Genomic DNA, 19,081 nt, shown 5'->3' on the forward strand with positions numbered 1-19,081 from the left:
TATCACATCATCTAAGATCAATATAGCCTAACACTATATTGCCTACATCTTTCACCTCACTTCATCTCAATGAGGCAGGTTAGTAAGACGCTAGGAAAATTCCTTGGCAAGTGGAATGGGGAAACTGAAATGGATAACTGAACAAACGGGTTGAGCAATTTACAGCCAGCTAATAAATCACAAGATCTTGTCTTTCCTAACCAAGTACACTTAGGAGCAAATGGTTTACCCATTCCAGACCACGCTGGGGAGGACCCACCTCTCCCGGTCCCTTTCCCGTGACATTCATTGAAGGTGCAACTGACTCCTCTATATGCTCATGTTGACACATCAGCATATCAAACAACGCACCTGGAAAGCTGGTGAATGTTCTGATTGAGACTTCCCCTAAAATCCCTGCTTTAAACAGCCCTGGCTAGCGTGGCTCAATTGGTTGGAGCATCATCCTATATACGAGTTTGATTCCCGGTCACGGCACATACCTAGGTTGTGGGTTCGATCCCCAGACAAGGCATGTGCAGGAGGCAACCAATCATATCAATGTGTTTTTTTTTTCTCTCTCTCTCTCCCTCCCTCTCTCTAAAATAAATAAAAGCATATACTCAGGTGAGGATTCAGAAAAAATTCCTTAAGATAAAGGACCCAGTCCTGGCCGGTTTAGCTCAGCAGTTAGAGCATCGACCCTTGGACCAATGAGTTATGGGTTCAATTCCAATCCAGGGCACGTACCTCGCTTGCAGTTCTTCTCCAGCCCTGGTGGGGTCATGCGAGAGGCAGACAGCAATGAGGCTCTATCACATCGATGTTTCTCTCTGTCTGTCTCTCTCTCCCTCCCTCCACTCTATCTGATAATAAGTGGAGAAATAGCCTTGGGTGAAGAATAAAAAATTTAAAAAAAGAGAGAAAAGACCCAATGTGCACTCTACTTTGAGCACACCCCTGGTTTCCCCCTTCTTTCTTTCCTCAGGCATATATCTTTGCTTTCTCCTAAACTCTAAAGATTCCCAGGAGACTTGCAACCAAGGGAGCAGTTGGCAGCGGCAGCTCATACCAGGCTAACCCCCTGAACCTGTTTCCAAGGGCCCTCCTTTTGCCTCTGTAACTAGTTTCCTGAGTCTATGCAGACCAGCTGGCTCACTTTTGCCTCTTTCTTTCTTTCTTTATAAGGGGCCAAGGCAGCTCTGCCTAGGCTCTACGCTGTTGCTATGATCTTGCTTCTTCTATCTTAAGCCCTTCCTTTGTTTCACTGTTCCCAGCTTTAACAAACGTACTTGCCCTGACCAGGTGGCTCAGTTGGTTGGAATGTCATCCCATACACCAGAAGGCTGCATGTTCCATTCCCAGGTCAGGGCATATACCTAGGTTTCAGGTTCAATCCCTGGTCGGGGCACATACAGGAGGCAACCAATCAATGTTTCTCACAAAAATGTTTCTCTCTCTCTCCCCCTTCTTCTCTCTCTCTCTCTAAAATCAATAAAAACATAACCTCGGGTGAAGATTAAAAATAAAAAATAAATGTACTCTCAAAAATCACCTGGACTCGAGTCATAAAATTGTTCTGTACAAAATCAAGAACCCACACATTTCAGATGATGCTCAGTCCCACCTGGTCCCAGTCCCTTTCTGGTTACACAACCTCTTCAGAGGTATTTGAAGGCTCAGGTGGGGAATTTTGCCAGTTCAAAAACAGTTTCAATTCCTCAGGGGACTCTGGAGGTATAGCTGGGACCTCTTGAGGATTAGCAGAACTTTCAGATTCCTTAGGGAACTCTGGAGGCTGAGATGGAGCTTCCGGCTAAAGTGGAGGTGCTTCTATCGCTTCAGTGTGCTCTGGATGCTGAGCCTGGGCCTCTGCCTCCACTGAAAATGATTCCACCTCCTCAGGGGTCTGTGGATACTGAGACAGGCCTCTTGCTGGGGTGAAAATTCAGTCTCCTTAGGAAACTGGATGATGAGTTCAGGCTTCCTGCCAGAGTAAAGAAATTTCAAACTCCTCAGCGGACTCAGGAGGTTTATCTGCCCCCACCACCACCACCACCACCCCCCAGACATCCATAGGGAGGTTCTCCTCAACACAAAGGATATCCATACTGGGATTGAAATTATCATCTGGCAACTGTCATTCTAGATGCTGAGGTGATTTTGCCAATTGGCTTGGAGTTTCAGCAATTTTGGCAAGCCTTCCATGGTGAGCTAGATTTTGCTTGAGGTTTGAGGATGAAACAATAAGCTTTGTTGGTTTTTAACTCCTGTTTTCTAGAGATGGAACGAGTATTTCAAATGATTGTGATCTATAGCCTGATCTACAGCTACAGTCTGAATCTTACTTTTACGTCGAGGAGACAGAATTATAGCCTGATTCTAATCCTAATTTAGCATCGGGGCCACCTCTGGAAGCCTTCAGTGCTGAGTGAACTTGTCATTCATGTCCTGATGTGGAACAACAAACTGATCTGGCCCTGAGGGCAGCTCTCCTGTTTCCAGGAAAGAAACCCAAGTCTCAGTCAACTGAATTAACTGCTGTCTTATCTCAATGAGACAGAAAATTATAATCAAAATCATTATTGCCCAGCCAGTGTAGCTCAGTCGTTAAGCATCAACCCATGCACCAAGAGGTCATCGGTTCAATTCCCGGTCAGGGCACATGCCCAGGTTATGGGCCTAGTTCCCACTGGGGGCATGCAGGAGGCGGCCAATCGATGTTTCTCTCTCTCTCTTTCCCTCTTTTTTTCTCTCTCTCTAAAATCAATAAAGAAAAATACATGTTTTAAAAAATCATTACTACCGCACTCACAGGTACTGCCAAGATGAGTTTGTTTTTATAGCTATATCTTCGAACTTCTTTTGTGAGCTGGAAAAGAAAAAAGAGAGAGAGATGGAAAGGATATACACTATTCTTAAGACTATTCTAAAGAATAACTATTTTTAACTACTACTTTAAAATTCTTTCAGGTGAATAGCTTACAGGTTTTTTTACACATTTTTTATTGATTCTAATGTGTTATGAAATCTTAGCATTAGCATTTTCTTGTACAGTTTACCTTGTGTGTCAGGCCCTCTCCTTGTCTACCCTAGGAACAATGCCATCATTCTCTAAATGAGGAAAGATCACTATCTTAGCCAAAGTTCACGTGGTCAAGATAAGATTTAGACTAGGTGCCCCTGGTCTTCCTGTCTGGGTGCTTTCATGGCATTTCCTGACTGACTAGAAGTCCAGGTCTTGTGTTTGGGGGGCTGTCCTCACCTCACTCAACTCCTGCTCTTTCTGTTCACCCTGGGCTTCCATCCTCTCACTTTTCCATTGTTCTGTATTCCACTCTGCCTAGAAACATTTACTTCTTCTTGTGTACTTAGAAGCTTCATCAGGAGGCCTGTTCTGCAGGTGAGGTTGGCACAGGCGAGATGCACATTGACCTCAGAGCCATCCATTTTCAAAGTCCAGATAACATGAGAAATGAGCCTTCTCACGTCATTGTTGGGGATGAAGGACGGTAGCTGCTGGTTTAGCTGAGGTTCAAGTTGATCACCCAGGGATGAGAACAATGGGAAGTGAAGCCTGTGGACTTGGAGGAAGGTCAGTATCCACACTGTGGTATTTCCATTGTTTCACTGGTTTAACTTTTGGCATAAAGTTGTCCACAGTAACAGCAGAATCTGCAGAGAATGAAGGCCTCTGTGCAAGCATTAGTCTCATGCATGACTGTGCTGGAAAACCAGTTTGAGGATCTCTGATTCCATACATAAAAAACAGACTCATTCACCCTTATTAAGGATCCCACATCTCTTACACTTCTTGTCTTTGGGGAGAAGTGTTGACAAGAAATGGGGAGTATGTACCCTTTGCCTTAGGAGGCCCACAGGCCAACCCTAACCCTGCAGTCACAGGTCTCCGAGACCTTGGGCAAGTCACTTTCTCTCTGTAAGCCTATCTGGTGGTGGGAAAGAGCTTTCTGAGCCTGATACCTCAGTAAAAATAGTATTAAATGATATGAAATGGATAAAACAATGATCCACAGCCAACATTTCAATAACATTTGCAGGTACTATATTGGGGGAACAAGGAACCCCTCTGCACCCTTGTTGAACCAAACTGCAGCTTGAGGAAGTATTGGCCACCCCAGGGACTCCAGCTTCAGCCTGTTTTCTTGCCTAAGGCCCTTATCATTTGAATATAAATACTCAACTCGTGGTAGAGTTGGTTATGAACTTATACATTTCAATAGGAGAAAAATATGTATTTTATCAGCAATACTGAGCCAACATTTCCAAATGCAATTTGGAGGTAGCCTGAGGACAGGGTTCACTGGGTGGGGGTGTCACATGTTGTCATCTCACTTGATTACCTGGCTCTTCACTGACTCTCTATTCTGTGAATTCATCATGCACGCGGGATGAGAATATGGCCAAGGCTTTTACTCTTGAAAAGAACAATTAAACTATTCACCCGTTCCTCATTTTGGACAAGAATTCTAAATTATTCCCAATCATTTACATTTTGTCAAAGAGCTCGTCCTCATCAGATGAATCTGTAGCTTCTGTGCCATGTTTCTTATGCACGTGGCACTGAGAGGTCCAAACATATTCCTCAGCCAAAGCAGCTTCCTTCTCCGGAAAACATCCTGGAAAACCAATAGGGAAACATGAACTCTGCGCTTCCCCTGCTTTGTCCCGCTACAGTACGGCCTTCTCCTCAAATGTATCTCCACCTCGCACTCTAGTGAGCATATCTTATGCTGAAGACATAGAGCAGAGCCTCATGAAGGAAAAACGCATAGGCAATTAGTGCTCATGCCATTTTCCATGTCTCTCACATGTGAAACTCTGGTCTTATTAGGACTCAGTGGGTACCTGGGTCCATTTTCACGACAAAACCACCACAGACTTGGGGCCCTGAAAATGATTCCTTGCATGCTGGGTTACAGAAGTTCTCTGTGTTCATTTACAATACCCACAATGTCTTGGCAGAGGGTGTAGGCAGGATTTTCAGCCCCACTCACTTTCTTGGCCCTTGGCCAAGTACCCTCGTGCAGTGAAAAATACACCATCACACTGAGCAAAACAGTGTACTCTCTCCAGAAGCATTTCACATGGGTCCCCTTTAGACTTAATCTCACATGCATCATTTGCTGGGGCGGCGCAGGTGGGGGGTGCTTTTATTTTCCTAGCTGCGTTATCCTACAAGTTAAATCAAGCCAACTAAATGCCTGAGCCCAACTAGCAAAGTTACCTGGCTTGCTGACCTTCATACTGCAAGCTGTCATTGACAAGGGAGTTGCGAAATCAGTTGAAAGGTCATAACCAGCACCAAAATACAAAATATTCTTTTTAAATACAAACAGAATAGAAAAAAATTCACAGTATATAATAGTTTTGTTTTAGAAACTACTAATATCTATGCCCGGTCAGTGTGGCTCACTGACTGGATTGAGCGTCGTCTCATGGACTGAGAGATCCCAGTTAGATTTCGGGCCAGGGCACATGCCCAGGTTGTGGGCTGGATCCCCAGTCGGGAGCATGCAGGAGGCGGCCGATGGATGTTTCTCTCTCATTGATAATGCTTCTCTCTCTCTCCCCCTTTCTCTCTCTCTAAAAAATACATTTAAAAAATAAATATATATATTAAACTACTAATGTCTATATAGTATGTGTGTACTGAGTTGTGACATAAAATGTAGCTACCAGCCATGGCACAGTATCATCAATGGAGAAGTCCCCACAGGGAAGGAACCATCTTTTTGACCCTCACTAGCATCGTGACCATGGGGCACGATATCTTCCCTTTTCCCTTCCGCTTTCCTTATTATTAAAGGAAAAAACAAACTACTGTCTAAGGTCTCTCCCAGTTAAATTTCTATGAAGTTTGGATAAAGGGAACAGAGAGAACAGGGGCCCAGAAGCCAGTAGGGTGAGAAAGAAATTTTCTTGCTACTTTACAGGAAGGACTCATATATTCTACGTTTCATCAGCCTTGAAGGAGACTCGCACCCTAACACCATGTGCCCTTCCCTTCCCCTGCCCCAGAGCCTCCACCATCAGCAGGAACAGGTACAACCAATGCCTCTCCTGCACCATTTCCTTCAAGGACAAGTGACAGCAGATGCATCTGTGCCAGTCCCGTTCTGTCTGAGCTTTGCCTAGGGAGCTAATTTTGCAAAGTCCAGGCAAAACAGGATAAATAAGTATTCTTTCAAAATGTGGAGGTTTCCTCACACCATAAAATGAGATTAAAATAGATAAGTTCTAAGTTCTCCTCTAGTCCTTTTTACTCCCTGGCCATAAGTTTTTGTTTCTTCAGTTTCTTCTGGGATAATCCTTTTTCCTGTGCAGCCTCCTCTTCTGATTTAGGAACAATCTGCTCTTTTTCAGTAGGATCCTCTCCATGGGCAGGGACAGCTCATGTGTGGGTTAATCTGCCCATGAGCTCTAAGTTCTGTACCGCATCTTGGGATCAGCATCTTGGGAGCTTTGTTCACCTGGATGTGCTCAGACCAGAGAATCTATATTTAAACCCTTAAGCTCTGCATTGCTCTCTGCAGTTTTAAGCATGTGCAGCAAAAATTCAGCACTCTTTCTGGGCCACCGACCCTGAGTCCAGCCCCACTGTTTGGCCTGGGCACACCTACAAACTCCACCATTGTAACGAGGAAAGGCACACACTGCTTCTGTAAAGTGACATCCTCAGATACTTGGTGGCTTTTCGGACATGCATATCCTTGATGGCCTGGGCAGTTTCACAAGTGTTCTTAAAGTGAACATGAAGATTTGAAGCCCCTGATTTGCATGATTTTGTAGGGTTTTCTGGGTGAAAATGAACAGTGAACCATTTTCAGAGGGCACGTCAGGCTGCGTACAGGAAGAGGAAGCTCCTCTAGTTCTAAATTTCTGTTTTAGAAATTGCCAGACTTGTATTTACCTTGAACTTCCTTCTTTACCTTCTTTTGATGCTGGTCTCTGACAATAAATCTGTTTTGGAAGAAAACATCATGATAATTCATCACAATGACCACTATTTCTAAATCGCTACTCATTCCCTTTTAAATGAGATGATAACTTTCTTGAGAACAGTCCTTTGACTCTTCCATAGTCCCTAAATGAGGATCTTGCATTCACTCGAAAAGCACTTTATTGACTGTTTTACATGACATTTAGCAGATAATTCCTAATAAAAACTCTTAGAAGTAGGAAGATAAAATTAAATTACCCGCCAGAAACCTACACAACATCTTTGTTTTAAAGTCAAGAATAAAAGTAGGGTGTCTGTTATTACTGTTACTATTCATACTTGTTAAGGAGGTCCTAATCAACTTAGTAAGCAAAATGAAGTATTGGAAAGAAAGAGACAAAATATATTTGCACATAGGATGATGCACAACTGAAAAAGCCTGAGAGCATTGACTAAAATTTTATTGGCAGTAATAGGACAATTCAGTAAAATGGCTAAGTCTGAAATTAAGAGACCAATATACAAACCTCAATAGCTTTCCTATGTACCACAAGTACCTACACTACACATAATGAAAATAGGCCATTCTAGAATTGATTTGCTGTCCTTCCCCGGCCTGCTTTCTCTCCAAAGAACTTACCAATAATTGAAATTACATCTATCTATTTATCGTATTTAGATATTTCTTTTTATATTATATACTTGCAAACCCCTTGAGAACTGAGGTATTTTGTCTGTTTTGTTCTTGGGCCTGTAACCCTAGCATGTAAAATAGTTCCTGGCACATAGCAGATGCTCCATAAATAGTCATTTAATGAATTCAGAAAGTGACAGTTATCAATATTCAGATATACTAGTTTTATTTAAAACAAATCATCCATTTATTATCACTCATGAGGGTTAAGTACAGCTTTACAGGAAAAGAAATGTCTTTCTTATCCCTTACATTTGTGACTCAGTCTTTTGAGATAAGAGCCCTATGAGAATTTCATAAAAGCTAAGGACACTTTCCCTAAAACACTGCCCTTTCTGGAATACATGCAAAAGTGTGCATGTAATTTCCATTTGTGGATCATCCCTTTAGGGCAGAGGTCGATGACTAGGATTAAATGGATTGAATTCAGGAATCCAAATCTTAATGGGAAATAAAATTACATCTCTAGTTTCACAAACCTCTAACTAAAATTATCATTGCCTTGCATTATGAATGTAGGCAACAAACCATAGGAGATTAGCAGTATAGTAGTTCATTTTGTCCCCAATAAAAATCACAGATATTTTCATATCACATATTTGTTGCAGATATCTCAAAATATCATTTATTCATTCTCATCACTACTTTGAAGTTATAAGTTATTAGCTCTACGACTATAGCTTGTTATTTAATATGTTAAGAGAAGCAGATTACTATATCAATAATCTTTTTTTAATATTTTGATAACTGTATTTCAGTAATAGGTTTCTTATATATTTTAACTTATAAATCATTTAAAAACATAGTCCTCAAAAACATAGGCTTCTGTAGATCACCAAAGAGACATGGGGAAAAAAAGGTTAAGAAATCCTGTCCATGGACCCTAAGTTAGGAACCTCTCCCTTACAAAGTATAAATCTCAAGCTGACTTAGAAATCTTCAAACCTTGCCAGATTCATGTTATTGTGGATAAACTCCTAAACACAATCTATTTAAAAATTAATGTTTAAATTTCAATTTACTTTAAAAATATATAATATATATTATCATGGCTCAGAATACCAAAGGTATATCGTACACAACCCAAAGTTTTTCCTACACCATCTTCCAGACTACATTACAGAAACTAATGTAATTTATTTCTTGTGCCAAATGACTTTTTTTTTTTTTTTTTTTAATCCTCACCCGAGGACATTTTTCCATATTTTGTTCAGATAGAGTAGGAGGAAAAGAGAGAGAGAAGCATCAACATGAAAGAGACACATCGAGTGGTTGCCACCCGCATGACCCAGCCAGGGCCAGGGACAAACTGCAACCGGGGTACGTGCCCTTAGCGGGAACCGAACCTGGGTCTCTCTGGACCGCAGGCCAACACTCTAACCACTGAGCCAAACCGGCCAGGGCATGACTTTCATTTTTCTTACAAGTTTGAGAAATAAAATCTCCAAGTCAGATACTATCATGGAAAATATAAACTATATATAGTTTTAAAGAAATTCATAAATTTAAAGAAAACCGCCTGGCTCTAGCATTTTTAATTTGGTCTTTTAGGGTGGTCATAAATCCTGTTTTTAGATTACAGTGACTATTATTTTTTTTATTGTTAATTCAGAACTCATTTATGACTTATCTATTCACGTTGAACTAATATGACACACAAACTGTCATGAAAAATGCCGGTTGATTACTTTGAATGTAAATATTTTTTCCCAAATCACTTACGTGCCTAAACTGGTTTTTCTACAAATCAATTTAAAAAGTAAACAACAGCCCTGGCCGGTTTGGCACAGCGGTTAGAGCGTCGGCCTGCGGTCCAGAGAGACCCAGGTTTGATTCCTGCTAAGGGCACGTACCTCCGTTGCAGTTTGTCCCTGGCCCTGGTTGGGTCGTGCGGAAGGCAGCCACTTGATGTGTCTCTTTCACGTCAATGTTTCTCTCTCTCTCTCTATCTCTATCTCTCTCTCTCTCTTCCTCTCCCTCCCTCCCAATCTATCTGAACAAAAAATTTAAAAATGTCCTCTGGTGAGGATAAAAAAAAAAAAAGATAAACAACAGAAAAATGGGCAAAAAAAGGACAGGGCAAATTCAGAGAAGAAATGCAAGTGTTCAATAAATATATAAAGATATTTAAATTCACAAGTAATCAGAAAAATTAAAATCAGGATCCCTTTTATTCACCCATTAAGTCAGTCAAATAACAGAAACTGTGCAGTGGTGGAAGAGTAGAGGGAAGCGAATGCTGTTGTGGCCTACTGACTGGAGTGTAAGTTGCCACAACTTCTTTGAGGGCAATTAAAATGTTATATCAGCCCTGGCCAGTTTGGCTCAGCGGTTAGAGTGTCCACCTGCGGTCCGGAGAGACCCAGGTTCGGTTCCCGCTAAGGGCACGTACCTCGGTTGCAGTTTGTCCCCGGCCCTGGTTGGTCGTGCCGGTGGCAGCCACTCGATGTGTCCCTTTCACATCGATGTTTCCCTCTCTCTCTCTTCCTCTCTCTCCCTCCCACTCTGTCTGTACAAAAAATGGAAAAATGTCCTTGGGTGAGGATAAAAAAAAAAAAAAAAAGAATGTTATATCAATATAGTCTTCACCATAACAATTCCATTTCAAAATATCTATTCTGCAGCAATACCGCCCATGTTCCCAAAGATGCATGTACAAAAATGTTCATTGCAGTACATATAACAAGAAAACTGGATATAATCTAAACACCATCAACAGGGGGGATTATTAAACTGTAATACATTAATACTATGGAATATTATGCAGGAGTTTAAATGAATTGAGTAACCTTCTATTTTCCAAGAAGAAAACAATTCTAAGACATACCATGAGGTGAAAGAACCAAGTTGTAGGATGTTATCATTTATGTAAAAAAAAAAAAAAAGATATGAAAATCACACCACACACATGTAAATATATATGTAGGCAAATGCGGGGGAAAGGTCTGGAAGGATATATAGTAAACTCAGAGTAGCGGTTCCCTTAAGGGTAGGGGATGAGGGCACAAACAGGGTTTCCACTATACCAGTTATTTCATTTTTATATATTGAGAATATAATCATGTATTTCTTATTATAATAAAAAATGTTTTAATTGACTTTTTTTTTTTTAATCCTCACCTGAGGATATTTTTCCATTTATCTCAAAATGGGAGAGGGGGGGGGGCAGGGACAGAGAGAGAGAGAAAGAGAGAGAGACATCGACTGGTTGCCTCCCACACAACTCCCGTCCAGGACCAGGGACACACTGCAACCAAGGTACGTGCCCTTGACCAGAATCGAACCCAAGATTCATTGGTCTGTGGACCGACGCTCTAACCGCTGAGCCAAACTGACCAAAGCTTGACTCTTATTTTAAAGAGGGCCTGACAAATTTAATTTTTAGAATAAACATTTCTAAAAAAGGCTGCAATCAATAGAGGTTGATTTGGAATATGGAGGGGGAAATACCTTTTCTCAGAGCAACTGACCTCAAAATTCTGGACTAAGAAGGATCTTACAATGCAGTTAGGTTTTTGGTATTCATTTTTGAAGAGAATATATTCACAGTTTCTCAGCCAAATGTCATGGCATCCATGTTCCTTCAACAATATAAGAAACAGAGTTTCCTTGGAAATTTCTGTGAAGAAACATAGTTAATATCCTTGAATAGGCAGAAAAAGAATGAACAGAATAAGTAAAACAATCATGGCAACCTTGTGAGGAATATTCAAATGCAGAAAATACCAGCTTTCTAATTTCCACAGCTATCAGCTTCTCATTTGCACAACTAGTAAAGATATATATAAGGTGGGGCCCTGGCACAGGGAGGAATCTCCTCAGATCCTAGACTTCTCTTGGATAGGTAATGCCAGTTCATTACTTTGAATGCATTCTTTCCAAAATCAATTTTCTGAAATAACGTCTATAAATCAATGAGAAAAGAATAATTTAACAGAGCCCTGGCCAGTTTGGCTCAGCGGTTAGAGCGTCGGCCTGCGGTCCGGAGAGACCCGGGTTCGGTTCCCGCTAAGGGCACGTACTTCGGTTGCAGTTTGTCCCCGGCCCTGGTTGGTCGTGCGGGTGGCAGCCACTCGATGTGTCCCTTCACGTCGATGTTTCTCTCGCTCTCTCTCTCTCCCACTCTATCTGTACAAAAAATGGAAAAATATCCTCAGGTGAGGATTAAAAAAAAGAATAATTTAACAGAAAAATGACAATGTATAATTATTAGCAAATTAATATTTTTTTAAAAAAACCTTATGCCCAGGCCACACCAAAGCTTTGGCTCAATGCCCTCCGTGGAAATCTCTGCAGGTGTTAAAATGATAAGGGCACTTAGAAATTAGAGGACTAATATGGAAGCTCTGATAGACATAACTGACAGGGAAAAGCACAGATTACTGAGTAAGGAGTCAAGTATTGGCTCATTAGGAGAAATATGCAAAAGAAAAAAAAAGAAAAAGAGAGAAAAAGAAAAAGAGAGAAATTGGAAGGATAGACACACAGCAAAATGGTAACAGAAGTGGTAGAAAGAGTTGGGTAGGACCAGCCAGTGTGGCTCAGTGGTTGAGCATCGACCCATGCACCAAGAGGTCACCAGTTCAATTCCTGGTCAGGGCACATGCCCAGGAGGTGGTAGCCAGTTGATGGTCTCTCTCATTGATGTTTCTATCTCTCTTTCCTTCTCCCTTCCTCTCTCTAAAATCAATAAAGAAAAAGAATTTTTAAAAAAAGAGTTGGGTAGGATTTTCACATTTTATCCTATATACTTCTGTGACATTAAAAAAAAAAAAAAAAAAAAGTGAGACTGTATCCATGAATTTCAAGTGTTTAAAAGAAGCTGCTAAATTCCTGAAGTTCAGTTTCAACCACTAACTCTGTGAATGACTTTGAATCTTTAGCTTTAGCTTTGTCCTCTTCCCTCAGCAACAATTACCTATTCCATTTATATACACATTTCAGGAAGGTCAGAAAAAGTCAAACAAATACCTGTCTGTTCCTCTGCTTAGTAGACATTTCCAACTGAGCCCTCAAACTAACTAGCTCTCCTTCCCAACTGCTATACATCCACCTATTAGACCACCATCATTCTCCTCATCCTGCAGGACAGAAATTTTACAGGGTCAATTTGATCTTTCTCTTTCCTGTACATCCCATTCCTCCAACTTCAGTTAGTTACTAAATCTTGTCAGTTCTTTCTTTATAGTGTTCCCAGGATTTTCTTTCTACTATTACCACCACTCTGAATCAGCACCTTCTCACTACTTATAGATTTTGCTAGAGTATTCTATTTGCTCTCTCTAAATCAAGCTTTCCACTCTACCTATGGAATCTAAAATAATTCTCTTAATCATCTCTCTCACTTGAAAACTTTCACTGGCTCTCCCTATCTCAGTGTAACTTCCAAACCCCTACAGCTGACAGCCAAGGGTTTTCATAATCATATTTCTCACTGCTTCCGAAAGCAATTCTTTACATCCAGACTGGTCTATTAAGTCCTGATCATTCCTGCAACCACACCTTTGCCTAGACTGTACTCACTATTTTTTCTCTAACAAATCATAGACTCCCTTTATGTTCCAGCTAAAGTTCTAGCTTACCCATGCAGCTTTCCCTGACTTCCATACCCAAGTGACTACAGATTCTGGTGAATTATAGTACCCCTGGTCTGCATCTCTTTTAGTACGTAATTATATATCACCTCCCTTTTTATGCACACCCCCTTTTTTCCCACCTATCATTGTTATGTTTTATAGACAATGTCATACTTCTGTGGCTCCCACAGTATTTAGCCTTGCGTTGGGCACAAAATGGATGATATATATGGAAAGCCAGGGGACAAAGATGAGTTCTGGACATAACTGAGGGGTCCAGTAATAATAATAAATTTTACAGGGTCAATAAAGCACTGATAAAAGTGCTTTACATATATTAACTCACCTAAATCTCACAACCATCCTATGAGATAACTATCATAATTTTCATTATACGGATGAGAAAATTGAGTCCCAACGCTAATAAATGACATATCTGAGTTCAAACCCAGTCACTTTGACTCTAGAATCTCTACTCAACCCCTTGCTTGTATCACCGCCAATAAGATGGGGAGAGGACCACGTGTAAAGAGGATGGAGCAAAAGTAGAGGGAGTAGAGGTCAAGTAAAAGACTAGCGAGGGGGGAACAACAGTAAGGAGAAGAATTTAGATAAGGAATCGTTAATAAAAGATAAAAAGAGACAGTCGGTCAACGGGTTTAGGGAAAATGAGGAAAGCCCAGGATGACCTCGAGGAACAGGCTGCCCCGTCAAGCAGGATGCAGAGAACAAGTGTCGGTTTGGGGCTCTGATACAGGCGCTCAGCAGCCTCTGCTGGGGGCTGAGACCACTGCGCGACAGCGTCTCATCACTTCAAGTGCAGAACTCACACAGGCCGTGGCGGCGTTCTGTTCATCCGTGGGAGGAACTGTGCCAGATGTCTGGTTGCTGAGTTACGGTAATTGCCAGGTGGATGCCGACTCTGAACCTGCTCGGGATGTCAAGTGTCATCTCAGGGCAATTAGGAGAAGGAGCTACTGTATAGGCACGTCCCTCTTCAGCTAGGCAGCTTCGCTCCGTGATGGTCCGCTCCGATCTGCTCCCCTTCTCTCCGGTGAGACGTCTGCGAAGTCTCAGCTCCAACTGCTCCAGCCAGGGTAACGAACTCTCCAGTCTTCCGTTGAGAGGAAAAGGCGCTCTGGAGCCAGAGCGGCGCCGGCTCGGATAGACAGGAGTCCCCGCCCCTGGTCCCTGATTGGTGTGTCATAATGCAAATAAGGACACCGAATTCATGAGTTTGATTGGTCCAAAGGCACTGTCCTGATTGGTCAAAGTAGAGCCACTCTGATTGGTCGGAATTGCGCAGCTTCGATTGGGGGAAACCTCAGTCCTATTGGTTGGAATGGGACGCCAGGAAACCCTTGTAAGGCTGGCTCAGCTGAAGGAACAGTGCGGGCAGGTAGTTTCGTGAAAGGCGGGCAGTGGCTTCTCGGCAAAGTACAGTTTGTGTGAGAGGCCCCTGTGCTGAAATGGCTGCTAGGCTCTGCTTTGTTTTTTTGTTTTATTTGACTCCAGTGAGCCATCAGAAGCACTTCTTAGTAAGCATCTTTTTTTTTCCTTCTTCTTCTCAGGGTTCACAGCACGTATGTATAGCAGCCCTGCAGGTACCCACCCAGCACAGTTGCTGCAGACTCCTTCCTCACCTCCTTTGTCCTCTCTGGTCTCCCCAACCCCTACCTCCCCGCAACAGAGGGGGAAATGCGACAGCTCAAGTGACCAAAAAAAAAAAAAAAAGATTTACCAGAGGAAAGAGGTTCATCGTTCAAATGGATATTGCATTGTTGCAGTTTGCAGGCCACACACTCCCGCGCTCGCTTTCTCTCCCCCCAACCCCCGTTACTTTCCTCTTCAAAATTTGTGCCAGTGCAGTGTCTCCGTGGGACAGGATTGAAACTTTGGCACACACGTATCCATTGCATTCATTTCTCTCCCCTTGGGTTATTTTGTTTTGGAATGAAAGAAACCTCTTGTTTTGCAGACCTCTGATTTCTAATGTGGTTTCTTTTAGATTTTTATTATATATCCTTTCCTTAAAAAGGGAATTGTGGATTTAGAAAAGTTGTGGCGCGCGCGCGCACACACACGCACACCAGGCTCCTCTTCACACCCCTAGTCCTGCGGTTTTTAAAATTGTGTTAAGGCTGGCCAGTGTGGCTCACTGGTTGAGCGTGGACCCATGCACTAAGAAGTCGCTGGTTTGATTCCTGGTCAGGGCACATGCCCAGGCTGTGAGCCTGATCCCCAATGGGGGGCACGCAGGAAGCGGCCAATAGATGTACTCTCCCATTGATGTTTCTGTCTCTCTCACCCTCTCCCTTCCTCTCTCTATAAAATCAATAAAGGGGGGGAAAGGTTTTTTTAATTGTGTTTAGGAAATGGATCAGTTGGACTACTAGGAGAGCCTTATGTTATCCTGGGTTTGTTTTTATTCTTGAATGCTAATGGACTCCTGCAACAGTTGCTGGTGAATAGCTGATTAAAAAACAAAGCAGCCCTGGCCGGTTTGGCTCGGTGGTTAGAGAGTCAGACTGCAGTCCAGAGAGACCCGGGTTCGGTTCCCGCTAAGGGCAGGTACCTCCGTTGCAGTTTGTTCCCGGCCCTGGTTGGTTGTGCTGGTGGCAGCCACTCGGGGTGAGGATTAAAAAAAAAAAAAAAAGCAGAGCCCTGGCTGGTTTGGCTCAGCTGTTGGAGCGTCCCCCACCACTAAAGGATCTCAGGTTCCATACCTGGCCTGTGCCTGGTTTGCAGGTTTAATCCCCTGTGGGAGGCAGCCAGTCCATGTGTCTCTCTCATTGATGTTTCTATCTCTCTCTCTCCCTCTCCCTTCCTCTCTCTCTAAAAAAAAATCAATTAAAAATTTTTTTTAATTTTAAAGTAAGAGTTACAATCCAGTGCATGCAGAGAAGGCAAGCTGCATGCAGACATGGCAAGCCATGTAAACACTCTGGCTTGAGGATTTTTTTTTAAAGTAGAGCTAATACACAGAGAGAACTTCTCATGTCCCTTCCAGAACACCAGTCTCCATTTCAATTCATGAGATCCAGCTGCATCCCTGGCCAGAGATCCCACCAGATACTCCACAATCCCGATAAACTCCCCCTCTTTACTTAAGCTGGTTTCCATTGGATTTCTATCACTTACAAACAAAACAGCCCCAATTAATTCCCTGGATCCATATCTGGAGTCTATTCCATGTCATTGATTCATCTGCCCATTCCTGTGCCAGTGCCAAGTATGTTTTAATTACTTACTTTATAATGTATTTTAATATCTAATAAGACAAATCCCGATGGTTGTTCTTTTTTAAATTTTCTGCTGGCTATTCTCACACATTTACTTTTCCAAATAAATTTAGAATCATGTTGTCAAATTCCAAAAAACATCACAAAGGAATTTTGATTTGGATAACCTTGAATTTATACATTAATCTAGGAAAGGTCACATTATTTCACTATTAGGACTCCCTAGCCTTGAATAAGTCAGCTATATTCAGTTTTTTTTATTACCTTCATTAGTTTTACAGCTGTTTTCACACACATCTTGCCCATCTCTTTTTTTTTTTTTTTTCCTTAAATTGATTTTAAAGAGAGGAAGGGAGAGAGCGAAGAGAGAAACAGCATCGGTTGCTTCCCACATGTTCACTGACTGGGGATGGAATCCACCACCTTTTGGTGTATGGGACTATGCTCCAATCAACTAAGCCACATGGGCCAAGGCTCCTATAATGTCTTTTTACACTTAATTTGTTCACATCAGATTTAAAAGTCCCCACATCACATGTACTGGGTCTCATAAGGCTCTTTAATCTAGAAAAATTTCCCCTACCTCTTTTTCCCCTTCTCATTTATTTGTTGAATAAGCCAGAAATTGGTTCTGTAACATCTTCCACATCCGGATTTGAAGAAATGCACACCTGTGTGTGTATTCTTCTCCCCAGTGAATTCCCTATAAGCTGGCAGTTAATGCTAGAAGTTTAATGAGAGTCAGGGTCAGGGTCAAGGTTCTCTGACAAAAACTTTTCATAGTCCTTGCTGTGTAGACCCCACTGCATCACAATGGAGTTACCTAATGTCTGCCATTTTTTTAATTTACTTCTCCTTTCTAATAATTTTAGTCTTATTTTCTACTCTGGAAATCCAGGGGATGATTCACCTCCTTCTCTGGTCTTGTCCCCAGCAGAATGTTTCTCAGCTCTCCCCACTAAGGAAAGGGTGGCGGGGGGAGGGGGCTGACGTGTGCATAGACACCCTTTCTTCCTCCCACTCCTCAGTTCAAGGCACGCTCTCAGTTTCAGTCTGTTCAAAGTTCCTCTCATTTTTATGTTTTCCCTTCATGCTGGTTGTACCTCGTATTCTCCTCCCTCCCTTAAGTAACCATGTGAATGGATTTGATATGTCCTTGAAAGTGTATGGATCCTTGAAAACTCTGTGGTGCTGTTGTGTGTATGAACTATTGATTTTTATCAGTGTGATTGTGTTCTAGACTGCATTCCACTTTTTACTTTCTTCATGCAACACTGATTTTGTCTTTCCATATTGTTGTATATACATGTAGTCACTGTGTCTCTTTTTTCTGTACAATACACTTGGTTATATTTTTCTGGCTTTACTGGGGTGTGATTGACAAATAAAAAGTGTACATATTTAGGTTGTGTGATGCGGTTTTTAAGGTATACGACATGATGACTTAATATGCATATACATTATGAAATGATCACCACAATCAAGTTAATTCTTCACACAGTTACTATTTTTTGGTGTGTGGTGAGAACACTTAAGATTTACTCTCTTAGCAAATTTCAGGTACATGATAGAGTATTATTAACTATAATCATCATGTTGTACATGAGGTATCCAGAATTCCACCCTGAATAACTGAAACTTTGTACCTTTGACCAATCTTTCCATTTCTCTCACCCCCCTCCCACCCCCCAGCCCCTGGCAACCACCATTCTACTCTCTGGTTCTAAGACTTTGACTTTTTTAGATTCCAAATATAAATGAGATCATACAGTATTTGTCTTTCTCTGTCTGGCGTACTTCACTTAACATAATTCCCTCCAGGTTCATCCATGTTGTTGCAAATGGCAGGGTCTCCTTCTTCTTCTTCTTCTTCTTCTTCTTCTTCTTCTTCTTCTTCTTCTTCTTCTTCTAAGATTGAATAATATCTCCTTTGTGTGTATATATTCCACATCTTCTTATCCACTCATCCATCAACAGACAGCTAGGTTGTGTGAAGGACAGACAACAGGGCAATAAAACAGAAAGAACATAGAGCTAAAGTACTGTGAAAACTTGTAGTTAAAAATTTCCCACTTGGTAGACCTTGCCCTGGACCCCAAAAGGATTACAGGAACTAGGTAGGAGGGAAGGAGATAGGCATCAGCCAGAGCTGACCACTACATTGTGCAAACAGAACTGCTTACCCCTCAGACATAATGGCTAACTGCAGATATCCGCTTCTGTACATGCTTGCTTGCTTGCAGACCCTTAGCCCAATTTCTTAACAGGGGCTAATAAAACTATATAAGCAACCCACCCCCTGAGCTTGGAGCTGCTCTATCCTCTGTGTAGGATGGGACAGTCGCCACGCAGCTAATAAAGCTCTCTTAATTTGAATCCCGTTCGGAGTCTGAGTCTGATCTGTCTCGTTGGTCTACGACAATTGTTTCTATATCTAGGCTATTGTGAATAATGCTGCAATAAACACAAGGGTGCAGGTATCTCTTCAAGATACTGATTTCATTTCCTTTGAGTATATACCCAGAAGGGGGTTTGCTAGATTATATGGTAGCTCTAGTTTTAATTTTTGAGGGCCCTCCATCCTATTTTCCATAGTGATTACTCCATACTCAATATTTCTAAAGGC

The sequence above is a fragment of the Molossus molossus genome, unplaced genomic scaffold (assembly GCF_014108415.1).
Source record: "Molossus molossus isolate mMolMol1 unplaced genomic scaffold, mMolMol1.p scaffold_m16_p_19, whole genome shotgun sequence".
NCBI classification, from domain to species: domain Eukaryota; kingdom Metazoa; phylum Chordata; class Mammalia; order Chiroptera; family Molossidae; genus Molossus; species Molossus molossus.